Genomic DNA, 12,543 nt, shown 5'->3' on the forward strand with positions numbered 1-12,543 from the left:
ATATCATTCATCATTCATCACAACTTTGGCCATATCATATCACAAAGCACTTGCTACAAAAACAAGTTAGACGTCCTATAATTGTTGTTGCATGTTTTACGTGGCTGAAGTAGGGTTCTAGAAAGAACGTTTTCTTACCTACGTGAAAGCCACAACGTGATTTGTCAACTTCTATTTACCCTTCATAAGGACCCTTTTCATCGAATTCGCTCCAACTAAAGTGGGAGAGACAGACACCCGCCAGCCACCTTTATGCAACTTGTGCATGTTAGTTGGTGGAACCGGTCTCATGTAAGCGTATGTGTAAGGTTGGTCCGGGCCGCTTCATCCCACAATACCGTTGAAGTAAGATAAGACTAGTAGCGGCAAGAAAGTTGACAGCATCAACGCCCACAACAAATTGTGTTCTACTCGTGCAAGAGAACTACGCATAGACCTAGCTCCTGATGAAACTGTTGGGGAACGTTGCAGAAAACAAAAATTTTCCTATGGTTTCACCAAGATCCATCTAGGAGTTCATCTAGCAACGAGTGATCGGATTGCATCTACATACCTTTGTAGATCACGCGCGGAAGCGTTCAAAGAACGGGGATGAGGAAGGCGGACTCGACGTGATCCAAATCACCGGAGATCCTAGCGCCGAACGGACGGCACCTCCGTGTTCAACACACGTACGGTCAGCGTAACATCTCCTTCTTCTTGATCTAGCAAGGGGGAAGGAGAGGTTGAGGAAGATGGCTCCAGCAGCAGCACGACGGCGTGGTGGTGATGGAGCTGCAGTACTCCGGCAGGGCTTCGCCAAGCACTATGGAGGAGGAGGAGGTGTTGGAGAGGGAGAGGGAGGCACCAAAGGCAAAGGTAAGAGGTCCTCCCTTCCCCCCCACTATATATAGGGGGCCTAGGGGGGCGCCGGCCCTAGGAGATCCAATCTCCTAGGGGGGCGGCGGCCAAGGGAGGAATCCCTCCTCCCCAAGGCACCTAGGAGGTGCCTTCCCCTTCTAGGACTCTTCCTTTAGGGTTTCCCCCACCCTAGGCACATGGGCCCTAGGGGGAAGTGGCGCCCCAGCCCACTTTGGGCTGGATCCCTTCCCACTTCAGCCCATGGGGCCCTCCAGGATAGGTGGCCCCACCCGGTGGACCCCCGGGACCCTTTCGGTGGTCCCGGTACAATACCGGTGACCCCGAAACTTGTCCCGATGGCCGAAATAGCACTTCCTATATATAATTCTTTACCTCCGGACCATTCCGGAACTCCTCGTGACGTCCGGGATCTCATCCGGGACTCCGAACAACATTCGGGTTACTGCATATACATATCCCTACAACCCTAGCGTCACCGAACCTTAAGTGTGTAGACCCTACGGGTTCGGGAGACATGTAGACATGACCGAGATCGCTCTCCGGTCAATAACCAACAGCGGGATCTGGATACCCATGTTGGCTCCCACATGCTCCTCGATGATCTCATCGGATGAACCACTATGTCAAGGATTCAAGCAACCCCGTATACAATTCCCTTCGTCAATCGGTATGTTACTTGCCCGAGATTCGATCGTCGGTATCCCAATACCTCGTTCAATCTCGTTACCGGCAAGTCACTTTACTCGTACCATAATGCATGATCCCGTGACCAGACACTTGGTCACATTGAGCTCATTATGATGATGCATTACCGAGTGGGCCCAGTGATACCTCTCCGTCATACGGAGTGACAAATCCCAGTCTTGATCCATGTCAACCCAACGGACACTTTCGGAGATACCCGTAGTATACCTTTATAGTTACCCAGTTACGTTGTGACGTCTGGTACACCCAAAGCACTCCTACGGTATCCGGGAGTTACACGATCTCATGGTCTAAGGAAAGGATACTTGACATTGGAAAACTCTAGAAAACGAACTATACGATCTTGTGCTATGTTTAGGATTGGGTCTTGTCCATCACATCATTCTCCTAATGATGTGATCTCGTTATCAATGACATCCAATGCCCATAGTCAGGAAACCATGACTATCTATTGATCAACGAGCTAGTCAACTAGAGGCTTACTAGGGACATGTTGGTGTCCATTATTCACACATGTATTACGATTTCCGGATAACACAATTATAGCATGAATAAAGACAATTATCATGAACAAGGAAATATAATAATAATCCTTTTATTATTGCCTCTAGGGCATATTTCTAACAAGAACAGCTCCGCCGGAGCCCTATATTGGTTCCACCTTGAGACGGCGGCTCTTCGTCCCGAAAGCTTCCTTATGATTTTCCAGGGCAAAAGACACCTTATACCAGAAGATGGGCATCGGGGGGCTTCCAGGTGGCCCACGAGGTATGGGGCGTGCCCAGGGGGGTAGGGCGTGCCCTCCACCCTCGTGGACGGTGGGTGGCCCCCCTCTGGTGCATCCTTCGCCCAATATTTTTTATATATTCCAAAACTTACTTTCGTGGAGTTTCAGGACTTTTGGAGTTGTGCAGAATAGGTCTCTAATATTTGCTCCTTTTCTAGCACATAATTCCAGCTGCTGGCATTCTCCCTCTTCATGTAAACCTTGTAAAATAAGAGAGAAAAGGCATAAGTATTGTTACATAATGTGTAATAACAGCCCATAATGCAATAAATATCGATATAAAAGCATGATGCGAAATGGATGTATTAGTACGTCGTTGGGTCCTACCATTCGAGTAGACGAAATGAATCTTTTAAATTGTAGAACGAATCTATGTGTATTACAATGCCCATATTTTCCTTGCAAATAGTAATCTCAACCTGGTAATTGATTTATGACGAGTTCTTGAATTAGAGTGAGTTTGTGATATAGTGATCTCAACGTGGATTTCACATTTCATGGTATCCCGAGTAAGTTTTTCACTACAAATTCAAATTAAAAAGATGAAGGGTATGGTGGTGAGAAAACTTTGTATGTATCAAGCATATGACCACACACACACACACACAACAACAACAACAACAACAACAACAACAATCCAATAAGTATAGTGCATCTATTTTTCCAAACCATGCATGTATGACACGAATTCAAAAAATACTCCTTCTGTTCCTAAATATTAGTCTTTTATATATTTCAACAAGTGACTACATACAGAGCAAAATGAGTGAATCTACACTCTAAAATATGTCTATATACATCAGTATGTGGCAGTCCATTTGAAATCTCTAAAAAGAATAATATTTAGGAACCAAGGGAGTAAAATGTAAGACATGCATGGTCCTCAATTCAATATTAAAAATGAACAGGAAACTGAAACATGAATATTAAGTCTAGTGCTATAGTACATGCAAATGTTGTGTTTAGGCGGAGCTATGTAGATTGTCGGGCGTTAACCCCTCGACCTTAGATAAAATTGTGAAGTTGTGTTTAGGATTGTTTAGATTATATTTGTCCCCGCCCTCCCAAACACTGATTGGTTCTGCACCCCTCTCCTCCCCGGGAGAATATCATGTGCCCCCACACCTTAGATGCTATATACTGATACAAGTTCCTTGGAGCTTTTAGATCTGAGATATAGGAGCTCACAGGATGTCTTAATATTTTTACAGGAAACCTTGGTGAGTTTGAGAATTGCACACAATTTGTACAAAAACTACTCAGATGCCCTTGGATCCCATATCCAATGACCTCGAAGCTCGTATTACCGTAGCATCTAAGATGAAGGAGGACATCATATTCTCCTGTATGTAAGAATATCATGTGCTACCGCACCTTAGATGCTTTGGTGATACAAGCTCTTCGGAGCCGTTGGATTTGTGACCCAACAACTCCTTGGTGGTTCGAATGTTTTTTTTTGCAGAAAAGACCCAAAGAGTTCGGCCACTCCTTACAAGCACAAAGACTGCTCAGATGCCATTGGATCTCAGATCAAACGACCTCGAAGCTCGTATCACCATAGCGTCCAAGCTGCGAGAGCACCTGATGTTTTCTCGCACGGCAGAATATGAGGTGCCCCCGCACCGTAGATTCTATGGTGATACGAGTTCATAGAGATCTAACGGCTCCTAGTAGGAGGTTTGAATGTTTTTGCAATATACGCCTGAGAGAGTTTGGGAATTGCGCAAGAAGTACAAGTGCTACGCATGTGGCATCTGATCACAGATCATACGACCTAGATGCTCGTATCACCGTATCGACTAATAAGCTACGGGGAGCCGTTGGATCCAAGATGCAGCGGCAAACATGAGGCCTGAATGTTTTATTTGCAAAAAACCCTTGGAGAGTTTGGAAATTGCGCATAATTACAAAGACTACTCCCAAGCCATTGGATCTCAGTTCCAACGATGTGAAAACCCGTATCACCATAGCATCTAAGCTGCGGGGTGAATGTGATATTCTATGCCACTATCATTTTTGTTCGTAAACTTGTAAAATACATGTAACTCGTGCTGTTACTTGTCTAACCGCGCAAAGTGTTTGTTCAAACAAACCATCCGACACTGAAATATCGGAACAACACACAGGGGTCCCACTTGCCATTGATCAAATTTGGACCTAAAACTAACAAATCTGAAAGACGAGATTCGAACTAGCAACCTGGACTACAAAGCATAAGTCGATAGCCTGAAACAACAACGGTTGTTGGCTCTGTCCCATAACTTGATTTTATACAGTATTACGTGGAGTAGAATAGAGGGAGTGGCTCGTCAACATGTGCATGACCATTGACTCACTTACTAGTGGGTCCCAGGTTTGCGATCTCTCTCTCCTCTCCATCGTCAAACCTTTAGACGCACGGGCACACACGCAGAGCGGCGCTAGCTTGCCGTGGTGTTATTATAACTAAAAAAAGCTTGGAAAATAGAAGAATCGCCTAGAACAAGAGACGTTGTGGCTGGTCGAGACGGAGCTAACCACACCTATCCCCCGGGCCACATTAGCGTGATGAAGTTGTGTGACTAGTGGGGTGTTTTCGACTGACTGGCTGGGTCCCAAGGTCGAACCATAGGTAGTATGTCTGATACAGTACAATTTTACACGCAGATTTTTCCTCCGTGGCGAGATGTGGCACACCCTACCACATGGTTTCGGGATCCTCCCGGGTGGTGCACGCATATATTATTCACCGCCGAGACGTGGGACGCCCTACCACGCGTTTTTGGGTCCTCCTCGGTCGTAGCGCTGAAGCAACTAAATGAGTCATTGATACGTCTCCAATGTATCTATAATTTTTGATTGCTCCATGCTATATTATCTACTGTTTTGGACTACATTGGGCTTTATTTTCCACTTCTATATTATTTTTGGGACTAACCTATTAATTGGAGGCCCAACCCAGAATTGATTTTTTTGCCTATTTCAGTATTTCGGAGAAACAGAATATCAAACGGAGTCCAAACGGAATAAAACCTTCGGGAACGTGATTTTCTCACCGAACGTGATCCAGGAGACTTGGACCCTACTCCAAGGAGTCAAAGAGGCGGTCACGAGGGTGGGGGCGCCCCCCTAGAGCGCGCCCCCTGCCTTGTGGGCCCCTCGGTGCTCCACCGATGTACTCCTTCCTCCTATATATACCTACGTACCCCCAAACGATCAGAACAGGAGCCAAAAACCTAATTCCACCGCCGCAACTTTCTGTATCCACGAGATCCCATCTTGGGGCTTGTTCCGGAGCTCTGCTGAAGAACCAAGGGACTTGGAGTAGACGTCAAGAAAGGAGAACAAGTAACCTCCTCGCTCCTTTCGAATTATCAGTTTGGTTTGGCCTACTAGATTGATCTTTCTTGCAATGGGAGAAGTGCTTAGCTTTGGGTTCAATCTTGCGGTGTCCTTTCCTATTGACAACAGGGGCAGTAAGGCAAATATTATATTCTCCGCTGAAGAACCCCCCACTTACCATACAAAAAGATTTCGAATCGGTAGTGGTAATATTATTGGAAAAGGAGTTATTCAAGATTTCTTTACTTGTGCTGGTGCTTTGCCCTCTATGGGCGGTTCTATTCTCCATAGAACTAGTAGTCTTGCGGACTCTATTGCCATGCTTATCGTTGAACTTGAAAGGCAATTTATGCATATGCACCCATCTATACAAAGAGTTTTCCTAGAATTTTCTAATATCGAGCATTCCTCTGTTAAGCCTGACGCTACTATCTTTTTGGCTCATGAATTCAGATTTATAATAAAAGAAGCCAAAGAAATCTTTGCGCACTATAGGGTGGACGCCGGTCGTCCTCCCATAGAATCTATCCTCTTTGATCAAGAAGAAATTATGCGCTTTCAATCTCTTGACTATGTTGCTTTTAATGAAAACCTTAGAAAAAAGGTACCAATCAATATTTTAATTGATAGAATCTCTGAACTTAATGATGATTTGGCTATTCGAAATAATGAGCTAGGATGCTCTCATGAGTTTAGGCTCACAAGGTTCTGTCAAAAGAATGCTTATAATGATGAATTGGTTGTACAATACGAAGGGCCGAAAGAGGAACCTATACCTCCTAAAATTGATCTTGGGGACTTCTGTCCCATTAAATTCATCCCATTTAATTACTTTTGCTTGCCTCAAAGAAAACTTGCGGCCGAACGTAGATAATATGAAATGAGTTTCACCGATCTATCTTATTACTATGGCACAACCTAGATCTATCCTCGCTTTTATGCCTAGCTAGGGGCGTTAAACGATAGCGCTTGTTGGGAGGCAACCCAATTTTATTTTTATTCCTTGATTTTTGCTCCTGTTTATTAATAAATAATTTATTTATCCTCTGTTTTGGTTGTGTTTTTGTGTGTTTAATTAGTGTCTGTGCCAAGTAGAACCGTTGGGAAGACTTGGGGAAAGTCTTGTTGAACTTGCTGTAAAAAACAGAAACTTTAGCGCTCACGAGAACTGCTGTAATTTTTATTTGAAGAGCGATATTTAGTTAATTCTTTTTGAAGATGATTAATAGATAAATTCCTCACGTCCAGCAATTTATTTTAGAATTTTTGGGGTTCCAGATCTTGCGCTAGCTTCAGATTACTACAGACTGTTCTGTTTTTGACAGATTCTGTTTTTCGTGTGTTGTTTGCTTATTTTGATGAATCTATGGCAAGTAAAATAGTTTATAATCCATAGAGAAGTTGGAATAAAGTAGGTTTAACACCAATATAAATAAAGAATGAGTTCATTACAGTACCTTGAAGTGGTTTTTTGTTTTCTTTCGCTAACGGAGCTCATGAGTTTTCTACTTTAAGTTTTGTGTTGTGAAGTTTTCAAGTTTTGGGTGAATTATTTTGATGGATTATGGAACAAGGAGTGGCAAGAGCCTAAGCTTGGGGATGCCCATGGCACCCCCAAGATAATCCAAGGACACCAAAACGTCAAAGCTTGGGGATGCCCCGGAAGGCATCCCCTCTTTCGTCCACTTCCATCGGTAATTTACTTGGAGCTATATTTTTATTCACCAACATGATATGTGTTTTGCTTGGAGCATCTTGTATTATTTGTGTCCTTGTGTTTTAGTATGCCACAATCATCCTTGCTGTACATTTCTTTTGAGAGATCCATACATGAATTAAAATTTGATAGAATACTCTATGTGCTTCACTTATATCTTTTGAGCGTTATAATTTTGCTCTATGTGCTTCACTTATATCTTTTGAGCTATGTAGTTTTGCTCTATGTGCTTCACTTATATCTTTTGAGCGTTATAATTTTACTCTATGTGCTTCACTTAGATCTTTTAGAGCACGGTGGTGGATTTGTTTTAAAGAAACTATTGATCTCTCATGCTTCACTTAAATTATTTTGAGAGTCTCTTAATAGCATGGTAATTTGCTTAATAATAATATGTTTGGTATTCAAGATTTGCGAAACTTTCTTTTGAGTGTGTTGAATACTAAGAAAAGATTGAAGCATGATAATTGTCTTGAGATATGGAGGTGATAATATTAGAGTCATGCTAGTTGAGTAGTTGTGAATTTAAAGAATACTTGTGTTAAAGTTTGTGATTCCCGTAGCATGCACGTATGGTGAACCGTTATGTGATGAAGTCGGAGCATGATTTATTTATTGATTTTCTTCCTTATGAGTGGCGGTCGGGGACGAGCGATGGTCTTTTCCTACCAATCTATCCCCCTAGGAGCATGCGCGTAATACTTTCCTTTGATAACTTCTAGATTTTTGCAATAAGTATATGAGTTCTTTATGACTAATGTTGAGTCCATGGATTATACGCACTCTCACCCTTCCACCTTTGCTAGCCTCTCTAATACCGCGCACCTTTCGCCGGTATCATACACCCACCATATACCTTCCTCAAAACAGCCACCATACCTACCTATTATGGCATTTGCATACCCATTCAGAGATATATTGCCATGCAACTTTCCACCGTTCCGTTTATCATGACACATTCATCATTGTCATATTGCATATCCCGGTACACCGCCGGAGGCATTCATATAGGGTCATATTTTGTTCTAAGTATCGAGTTGTAATTGTTGAGTTGTAAGAAAAATAAAAGTGTGATGATCATCATTTTTAGAGCATTGTCCCAAGTGAGGAAAGAATGATGGAGACTATGATTCCCCCATAAGTCGGGATGAGATTCCGGATGAAAAATAAATAAAAGAGGCCAAAGAAGCCCAAATAAAAAGAGAAAGAAAAGAGGCCATAAAAAAAGAGAAAAGGCCCAAATAAAAAAATGAGAGAAAAAGAGAGAAGGGACAATGTTACTATCCTTTTACCACACTTGTGCTTCAAAGTAGCACCATGATCTTCATAGTAGAGAGTCTCTCATGTTATCACTTTCATATACTACTGGGAATCTTTCATTATAGAACTTGGCTTGTATATTCCAATGATGGGCTTCCTCAAATTGCCCTAGGTCTTCGTGAGCAAGCAAGTTGGATGCACACCCACTTAGTTTCTTTTTGAGCTTCCATATACTTATATCTCTAGTGCATCCGTTGCATGGCAATCCCTACTCACTCACATTGATATCTATTGATGGGCATCTCCATAGCCCGTTGATACGCCTAGTTGATGTGAGACTATCTTCTCCTTTTTGTCTTCTCCACAACCACCATTCTATTCCACCTATAGTGCTATATCCATGGCTCATGCTCATGTATTGCGTGAAGATTGAAAAAGTTTGAAAAAGTTAGAGTATGGAACAATTGCTTGCCTTGTCATCGGGGTTGTGCATGATTTAAATACTTTATGTGGTGAAGATAGAGCATAGCCAGACTATATGATTTTGTAGGGATAACTTTCTTTGGCCATGATATTTTGAGAATACATAACTGCTTTGTTAGTATGCTTGAAGTATTATTATTTTTATGTCAATATAAACTTTTGTCTTGAATCTTTCGAATCTGAATATTCATATCACAATTAAGAAGATTTGCATTGAAATTATGCCAAGTAGCACCCCGCATGAAAAATTCTCTTTTTATCATTTACCTACTCGAAGACGAGCATGAATTAATCTTGGGGATGCCTGATACGTCTCCAACGTATCTATAATTTTTGATATCTCCATGCTATATTATCTACTGTTTTGGACTATATTGGGCTTTATTTTCCACTTTTATATTATTTTTGGGACTAACCTATTAACCGGAGGCCCAGCCCAAAATTGATGTTTTTTTTGCGTATTTTAGTATTTCGGAGAAACAGAATATCAAACGGAGTCCAAACGGAATAAAACCTTCGGGAACGTGATTTTATCACCGAACGTGATCCAGGAGACTTGGACCCTACTCCAAGGAGTCAAAGAGGCGGTCACGAGGGTGGGGGGCACCCCCTAGGGCGCGCCCCCTGCCTCGTGGGCTCCTCGGTGCTCCACCGACATACTCCTTCCTCCTATATATACCTACGTACCCCCAAACGATCAGAACAGGAGCCAAAAACCTAATTCCACTGCCGCAACTTTCTGTATCCATGAGATTCCATCTTGGGGCCTGTTCTGGAGCTCCGCCGGAGAGGGCCGTCATCACGGAGGGCTTCTACATCACCATAGCCTCTCCGATGAAGTGTGAGTAGTTTACCTCAGACCTTCGGGTCGATAGTTAGTAGCTAGATGGCTTCTTCTCTCTTTTGGATCTCAATACAAAGTTCTCCCCCTCTCTTGTGGAGATCTATTCGATGTAATCTTCTTCTTTTTGCGGTGTGTTTGTTGAGACCGATGAATTGTGGGTTTATGATCAAGTCTATCTATGAATAATATTTGAATCTTATCTGAATTCTTTTATGTATGATTGGTTATCTTTGCAAGTCTCTTCGAATTATCCATTTGGTTTGGCCAACTAGATTGGTAGTTCTTGCCATGGGAGAAATGCTTAGCTTTGGGTTCGATCTTGCGGTGTCCTTTCCCAGTGACAGAAGGGGCAGCAAGGCATGTATTGCATCGTTGCCATCGAGGATAACAAGATGGGGTTTATTTCATATTGCATGAATTTATCTCTCTACATCATGTCATCTTGCTTAAAGCGTTACTCTGTTTTTAACTTAATACTCTAGATGCATGCTGGATAGCGGTCGATGAGTGGAGTAATAGTAGTAGATGCAGAATCGTTTCGGTCTACTTGTCACGAACGTGATGCCTATATACATAATCATGCCTAGATATTCTCGTAACTATGCTCAATTCTGTCAATTGCTCAACAGTAATTTGTTCACTCGCCGTAGAATACTTATGCTCTTGAGAGAAGCCACTAGTGAAACCTATGGCCCCCGGGTCTATTCTCATCATATTAATCTCCATCACTTTAATCTTGCTTTGCTTTTTTACTTTACGTTTTACTTTTCACTTTGCATCTCTATATCAAAAATACCAAAAATAGTATATCTATCAGATCTCACTCTCGTAAGTGACCGTGAAGGGATTGACAACCCCTAATCACGTTGGTTGCGAGTAGCTATCGTTTTTTGCAGGTACGAGGGACTTGAGCTTGGCCTCCTACTGTATTGATACCTTGGTTCTCAAACTGAGGGAAATACTTACGCTACTCTGCTGCATCATCCCTTCCTCTTCGGGGAAATCCAACGCAAGCTCAAGAGGTAGCAGTCATCAAATCACATAAGACCACCTTTCCCACCGAGTACATCAGTGAAGCACGGTGGCTAGCTAGTTGGGCTAGTGCGACCAATTAGCTAGGCCGCCGCCACATTTCTTTTTCACCCCTTTTTTTATCTCCTTGTCGGCGGGTAAGTTTAAATATCCACCGTGGCGTTGCTCTGGTCTTCGGGTGTGGCAAGCGCGGCAGGATTTTTAATTTTTTGATTGACGGGAGCAGGCGCGGCAGTGTTTTTTAATTTTTTGATTGGCGGGAGCAGGCGCGGCAAAAATTAGTCAAGATGACTCCGCCTGTAAAACCCACTGCTCGCTGATGTGAAATGTTGTCGACTAGTGTTTTCCCATGGTGAAAACCAAAAAATTCACCCCGCCCCTCGGCTTGCTCCCTCTGCCTTCCCGTAGATTGCATTGCCTTTCAGGCGTTTCGCCCCCTTTGCTTCCTCTCCCCATTGCTTCTACCTGGTGCCATGGAGGCGTACCAGATCACGCAGTCTGAGGTGAGCCACCTATTAGGAGCTCCAGGCCAAGGATGTGGAGATCAGGGCCAAGGACGTGGAGCTCTGTGAGCTCAAGGAGGAGAGGAGTGCCATGCTCCTCCATTACGTGCGGGAGTTCACAAAGCTTCAAAAGCGGCAGGCGTTCACCACAAAGATGCTCGAGGCATCGGCGGTGTTGCTGCAAAAAGCAGGAGATACGATAGGCCGTCAAGGGAGCCGGCTGGAGCGCGAGCGGGCCGATCGTGACGAGGTCCAGGATCGCCTCAGCCACTTGGTGGACCAAGTTGACACGCACGTTTTGCGGCTGCGCGATGCCTACCATTGTGCCAGCGCGACCATGCCGGCCGTCAGGCTAAACCCGTTCGATCACCCCGTCGACTTCAACGAGCTGCGGCTTCCTGACCTGGTCTCCTTCACCTATATCTCCATGGAGCTGAGCCGTCTCCGTGCGATGGTGGGGGCGGAGCTGGACAAGGAGGGGTTGCGAGCTGCCGTCGCCGTTGTCGGGCGAATCCTCTCGACGCTCCGTCACCAGAATACATTCGTGCCATTGGACACCATCTTTGATGAGCTGGCTCCCGTCGACTGGGAGTGGGCTTTGTGGGTGGTTGCACCCTGCATCACCAACGTCGTGCACCTCGAGAAGCAGAGGGACTTTGGTTGTGTTTAGGCGTTGTTTGCATGGGCATGTCCATGTCTTGGCGCGACATGACCATTGGATCAAACTCAGACGGTGCAGATCAATCACTGTAGCACAAAGCATGTGGGTGTGTTTGGTTGCATTCTCATCTCAATATAGTTGTTCCCTCTTCGTGTATTTGTGTTAACCTACTAGTGTGGACTCATGCACCCTTCATGCACTCTAACAAACACCCAAACGTGGGTCGGGAAGGGAACTTTTGCTCCCGTCCCGTGCACCCTTCATACACCCTGCCTAACACTGATTCAGGCTTCATATGGTTCATGTTCTGTGCAGTACTATAGCACTGTACTCTCCGTGCGATGTAGACCTAGTTCTGTTAACATTGAT

This window comes from Triticum urartu, chromosome 5A, assembly GCF_056163025.1.
Source record: "Triticum urartu cultivar PI428250 chromosome 5A, HENAU_Tu73, whole genome shotgun sequence".
Taxonomy (NCBI): Eukaryota; Viridiplantae; Streptophyta; class Magnoliopsida; order Poales; family Poaceae; genus Triticum; species Triticum urartu.